This window comes from Lycium ferocissimum, chromosome 11 (genome assembly GCF_029784015.1).
Source record: "Lycium ferocissimum isolate CSIRO_LF1 chromosome 11, AGI_CSIRO_Lferr_CH_V1, whole genome shotgun sequence".
In the NCBI taxonomy this organism is placed as follows: Eukaryota; Viridiplantae; Streptophyta; class Magnoliopsida; order Solanales; family Solanaceae; genus Lycium; species Lycium ferocissimum.
Window position 1 is genome coordinate 62,762,981 of NC_081352.1, and position 6,891 is coordinate 62,769,871.

A 6,891-nucleotide genomic window follows, 5' to 3' on the forward strand; every position below is an offset into this window, starting at 1 on the left:
CCCAAACGCTCGAGATGTCGCCAAGGGATAGTATAAATAAGTGAATTTGACATTGCTACAGACCCCGAACTATAATCAAGTCATAGGTCCTTATTGAATTTGTGGAGGATTTTAGTCCGGGGTGCCATGCACCAAAAAATATGCCACCTTGGTCTCGGGGACTGTCCCTGCAGTTTGGATCCTTCACATAGATGGGGCATCCAACGTAAAAGGAACTGGACTAGGTATAGTTCTTCGTATGCCATCCGGCGAAGTGTTGTGACAGGCGATACGTAGTGTAACATTAGCTAACAATAAAGTCGAGTATGAGTTTATGATTACCGGTCTTGAGTTTGCCATTGAACTAGGTTTCGATGTCATAAGAATAAAGTGTGACTCCTTAATGGTGGTGATTCAAGTTCATGGCGTGTTTGAGCAAAGGAGGAACGCATGTTAAAATACCTGGAAAAAGTTTTGAAGTTGTTCTCCCGGTTCCAAGAATGGAATATGGTACATGTGCCTAGAAAAGAGAATGTTGAGGCTAAGACCCTGGAAAACTTGGGTTCATCTACTGAGGCAGAAGGATCGAACGCCGAGTCGCTAGTGCATTTGCTACACTCTGCTTTAGATGCTACGGGATAAGACGAGATAAACTCGACAAGTCTGGTATGGGATTGGAGGAAAAATTCCTCGATTATCTCAGACATGGGAAACTGCCCGAGGACCCAAAGGCTTCTTGAGCACTCAGAACAAAAGCGGCCTGATACACCATCATCGATAGAATGCTGCACCGAAGATGCTTTTATGACCCCTTGGCATGATGTGTGGGTTCGAAAGAGGCTGATTATGTGATGACCGAAGTACTTGAAGGAATTTGTAGCAATCATTCAGGAGCATATAAATTGGTGAGAAATTTATTGAGGGTTGGATACTATTGGCCCCAGATGGATGATGACGAAAATACCATCGTAAGAAAATGCTTGAAGTGTCAACGCTATGCCCAATTGGTTTATCAACAAGAAAAGCTTTTACTAGTTTGTGTCAACTTGTCCATTCATGAAATAGGGAATGGAAATAGTCTAACCGTTTCTTTAGGGTCAGAGCTAGGTAAAATTTATTTTGGTTCTCAGTGTCAATGGACAAGTGGATTCAACCCACAAAACTATTCTCCAAAACCTGAAGAAGAAGTTAGAAGGCGCCAAGGGTTCATGGCCGGCAAAACTACCTGAAGTTTTGTGGGCGTATCGTACTATGACAAAAATTAGTATCGGGGAGACGCCATTCTCACCTGTGTTTGGAGCCGAGGCCTTGATCCATGTGGAAGTCGGGGATCCTAGTTTGAAATACTCCCCGGCTAGTGAACAGGAAAGTAATGAGGCTATGTTGGTTCAATTGAATTTGCTTGAGGAACACACGGATCTCGCTTTCATTCAAATGGTGGCACAAAAGCAGCAAATGGAACGATACTACAATAGAAAGGTGAACCTTCGTCACTTCAAAACAGGGGACTTGGTTCTTCGAAAAGTAACTAACAATACCCGGGAGATCAACACCGAGAAGTTAGGCCCTAACTAGGAAGGACCTTATCGAGTTATTGGTATATCCAGAAATGGAGCATACCAGTTAGAGGATCAAGATAGGAATAAACTGCATAGTAATTCGAACGTTAGTCATTTGAAGAAGTTATTCTTGAGGTAAGTCTTGCCATTTTTTTCGTTACTCCATATTCATCACCGTGTACTTTATCTTAACACAGGACCAAAGACTCTTCAAGCTCTAGCAATTTCCTGGAGACAGGAACCCTGTGCAAAATGTTATTCTGAAAAAACGCACTGCACTCTTTTTTCCTTCGCCCGATTTTTGTCCCAATTGGGTTTTTTCGACGAGTCTTTTAATGAGGCAACAACGTACAGCGTATTACGACAAGACATAGTCGGTAGCAAAATACCCAGTTCTCGGGTCTTCATTCTTCATACCTAAACATTAGGGGGACTATCCCTACCACTGGAAAGAAAACCACTTTTGTTGCACGTAAGTGAATAGGTCTATGAGAAGGCTTAGTAGTCATCCTCTTACGAAAGAATTTAAGAACGTTCAGCGCTATGTCGAGCAAGTTCACCGGAAACATATCAGAAGCATATCTCTTCACATCTAACAACCATAGCTCCTTGCCACTGGGGACTATGGGGAAGGTTTCTGGAGAAATTCAAAGCTACAATATAAAGACATGTAAGACACCGAGGATTGCCCGACTTAGCACCGGGGACTATTCGGTTAATCTTACCCTGTATAAATGTAACCAGATTGACCACACTAGATGGCAACCGTGTATGTTTGCATTTGTTTTCACATCTATAATCATAACTATAGTCGCCCTTGCGATATAGAAGGAATAAATAATGCTTCCTCTTTACACACAAATGTTTGTTAAAGTTAAACAAGTTTGTCATTTTACTCGGATGCTCTCAAGCATACCAAACCTTTCATTTCCGGAATAAACATAAGAAGTTCTCTTCAGGAGCACTGAAAAACGTAAGGGCCCTCTCTTATAAAATCAAAACCTTCAATGATTAAATGGTTGGAAGCCAACTGCTCTAAGCTAATAGGCTAAAGTATTCCACACCGCAGGCTCTAAGCTAACAGGATAAAGTTTTTTTCGCCAGAGGTTATTTGCTTGGAAATAAAAAAGAAAAAGCCTTGCTTAAATAAAGTGAAAGCTTTCCGTAATAAATCTTTAATTGGAAAAAATTCCAATTAAGCAAACCTTTGTCTAATCATAGGTTAAGTGAAACGCAAGGTTTGTCGAAAACCTCTTAAGTTGTGAAGTCAAGGTTTCTCCAATTTTAAGTTACTTAAAGGACGAAAGAACCTTAAAGTTCCCTTCAAACCATCCTTCAGCGAAAGTTATAAGAAGGTTGCAGGATTACCTTGATTGTAAATATTGAAAGCAAAGAAGTTCACTAATAAGCATTTACACTTCTAATTTGCTTTGAAAGTAAGTCTAAGTGCGAAAAGTAAAGCACTGAGTAAACACAACAAAAAATTCATTAAATTTTCGGCCACAAACAGTTCCGAAGCAGTTTAAAAAATGGGGTCCAAAAGGGTGAAAAGCAAATGCAAGCCCAAGAAAGAAACAGGATAAGGGGCTTCAAGTGGTCGGGTCAAGAGGAGTCGAAGCGTCTGAAGCAGGGTTTACTGAGGCAGGAGGCAGAGGAGCAGTTGGGATCTCAGCAAATACACCGGGAGTAGAGATTTGGACCTGAATATCAGGTGAAAGTTCACCACCCATCACCTAGGTTTCTTCTGCTTCTCCTCCAGAAGAACTATCCTCCTCATCAGCTGAGTATCGGTCTTCTTCCGAGCTCTTCAAGGAATCAAGCTCCAGTTGCCAGGCTTAGTCAATCTCAGCATTGATATTCATAATCCAACTGGCTTTCAGTTCTTCAAGAGTCTTTGGGCACATAGTATAGCCAGATTTGATCAAAGATAGATTATGGCTATCAATAGCAGACTAGAGCTTAGCTTCAGCTACATCGGCAACTTGTTTGAGATCGGCGTTCTCTTGATGAAGTGCCACATTGGAGTCGGACAGAATCAGGTTGGTATTTCAATTCTCTAGATTCTTGGGTGAAATAGTAGACATGCTGGTTTGCAATATCTCATTTTCGTTCCGAAGAGCCTCGAGTTCTTCAGCCTTGGTCCGAAAACTTTCCTCGAAGGCCTTGACATCCGCTTCGAGACTTGAAACTCTTTCCACCATGCCCATTAAGGAGTCTTGAGCTTCGTCCTATTTTTCCTTCCACTCATTTAACTAAGTCTGGAAAAGACCAGCTTGCTGGCGGTAAGCCTGCTTTTCAGCTTCAATCTGCTCAAGTTTGGCTTCAAGCTTTTCAACTTTACAAATCTTGGTCTCAATATCCACTAACTGATTCAAATCAAAATCCCTTACAGCTGCAAGTTTGGCTTTCTCTTTAATCATTTTGTGGAGTCCATCTCCACAAAGAAGGTTGGCCTAAAAGGGAAAAGGGAGTTATAATTTAATAGAGAAAGGAAGCTATTGTCAGACGAACGAGAAAATTTACTTAGGCAGCAGCATGCATGCATGCCAGCGTGTATGACACACTCGAAAGAAACTCCCAGTATCCTTCTTCGATCCTTGTCAGAAGCCACGCTTTTCATATAGTCGGCCACTTCAACAGGCCTTGACAGGATGTGGCATTTTGCCAGAATAAAGAAAGAGACACCCCAAAATTCAAAAGGGTCTTAATACTGGAGCGTATGTTGGTTCACTAGCTCCTCATCGAAAGGGGCAGGTTAGCGCTCTTAGAAACCGATCTCCTTCATCGACGAGAACGAGCATTGCCGCACAATTGATATAGCTGGAGGAGGAGTAGCAGAAGTAGAAGGGGGATTTTCAGGGGAACAACACCTGGGAACGTATTCTCCATACTAGATGGAACAAATGAGGGTCAGAACCTAGAATATATCTGCTCCGTATAATCAGCTTCCCCGAAGAGTATAGCCTCTTCCCTGAGGAAAGAAATGGGGCCTTTAGGCCTGTTTCGTCTTTCCCTCCTCTCGAGGGGCCTTGCTTCTTCTTTAAGCTCCTAGCCTTCTAAATCAACCACCAGGGGTATACTAATGGTGGCAGGAGATGGAGTTGGTTCCTCAGAGATACGAGGAGGATTCCTGCTAACTCTCCTGGAATCTATGGGGATATTTCTCTAAGTCCTTTTGGTTCTGGACCGGTGACTGGCAAAAGAACCCATACGAGTTCGCTTCCATTCTTTGGTCTGTCGATAATCTGGCCCGCCACAGCCATATCATCAGGTACCTCGGTGATAGGAATAGCCGGAGCAATCTTGGACAAACCTAAGATAAATAAACCAAAGTGAAGAGTTGACCCTAAATGTGAAAGGTAAAGTGGAATTGAGAAGAGACAAGTTACCATAGCTGTTGGGTGTCCGGCCCAACGGTCTTTAGAGACTTCTTCCATGTTCGGAACTTTGGAGTGGAAACATCAAGGATACTTTGGATCCAATCCACGAGACCTTCAATCTTCGAGGGCTCCGAAGAAGTATCTAAGGATTAAAGAATGGAGTTAGCATAAGAAAGGTAACATAAAGATTAATTTACAGTGTGAAAGCTTACGAATAGGGCTCCATCGCTCCTTTATGGGATGACTATCAGCCTGAAGGAGATCAGCAGTTGCGACAATCACAAATCTTTTCGTACAACCTTGATCATCGTCATCATTAAAGCTGGTAAGGATGGCCTTATTGCCTCTTTTTGCAAGATTAATTGTACGTCCCCGAAAGATCCTTAGGTTGGATCAAGTAATTGATGGTAAATCTTATGTTATATCCCATATTCTGTACATCGGGACAATCCGGGTTAACTACGATAAGTTAGGGACAAGACTATTCCGGGGTACAAAGTCGAGACTTTTAACCACAATTTTGTTCTAAGACATAAGTTGCTTGTGATTTGGTTGGCATGGAATATTAATAAAATTTGGGGGTCAAAAGTTATTTATGGAAAGTATTTAGTTCATGAAAAAGGAAAAACAAAAATAGGGCCGTGTGGCCGGCCAACTGTGGGCCAGGGGCCACATGGATGATAAATATATGTATACAAAGATGACTAATAAGTCATATTATTCATCTTCATCACTTAGAGAACAATCAAGAAACTTGGAGAAAGAGAGACTAAGGCATTCGGCCATAGCCCCGAAAATTCAAGACCAAGAAATAGCCATAAAAAAAATTGTTTCCTCTAGCAAATCAACTAATTGAGGGGTCCTTATTAACGTGGGAGTGTTGTTGGAGGCAATAAACTACTCGTTTCCCTCATTCACCATCCTAGCTAAGTTATGAAGTTGTGAAGAAAAGGTAAGATTTAATCTTGTTTTTATATGTTATGGATGGTTTATGCATGTTGTAGTATGCAAAAATGGATGAAATTCATGAAATATTGCATGTTGGGGGTTGAGCGTGTGCATGATGTATGGCGATGTGTGTGTGTGTGTTGTGTTGAAGTAATGAATTAAATTCTAGTTAGCATGTTTGATTGTTGTAGTATGAAGAAATGGATGAGAATCATCAATATGTATGTGTGTGGTGATGGCGAATATAGGCCATGTTGTATGACAAAGAATGGATCAATTCTATTTAGTGTTTTGATTGTTGTCGTGGTGAATTCCATGCTTATAATGAGGATTTAATGACTCAAGTTGAAGGTGTAGTTGATGTGGGACGTTTGGCACCTTAATGTGATTCTTATGTAAATTTTACATTTGTGGAAATGACATTGTTAATGTGTGAAATGTTGGTGTAATTCATGAATTTGGGAGAAAGGAATGTAGTTGTGTTGTTCTCGGGTTTGGAGGTGAATTCGGGTAAGTTGGTATATTGTTTGGGTTGTTTGAAATATTGTGCGAATCGTTTAAAGTGTTCTTGAATATGGTTTGAAGGGTTTCGGATTAGTAATTAAACGTATGAGCGTTGATGTTGGCTTGAATGTAAGTAGTTGAATTGAATATAATGAATGATGTTGACTTATGTAAAAAGAGCTACTAACGTTAGAATGCGTTTTGAATTGACTATTGATGTTGTTAGTTTGGTTGTTGGTACTGTTGTTGATGAATTTGGCCGAGTTGAATCCTCGGGGTTGTCGTATTTATAGAAAAATCTTTGCCCAAATTTCTATAGAATTTGGTGTTTGTGTGGAATCGGGTTACTAAATGCCTTTAGCTAATGTTTGGTATTTAATGACATATTGTAGATCTTGGGAAGTCCGCGACGTAAGTTTGGATTAGCCGAGGAGCGGACGAGTATGTAAAGCCTAACCTTCCGTTCTTTTGGCATGTCCTAGTGTTAAGTAGGCTATGATACGAGCCTCGGGGTAATTCCA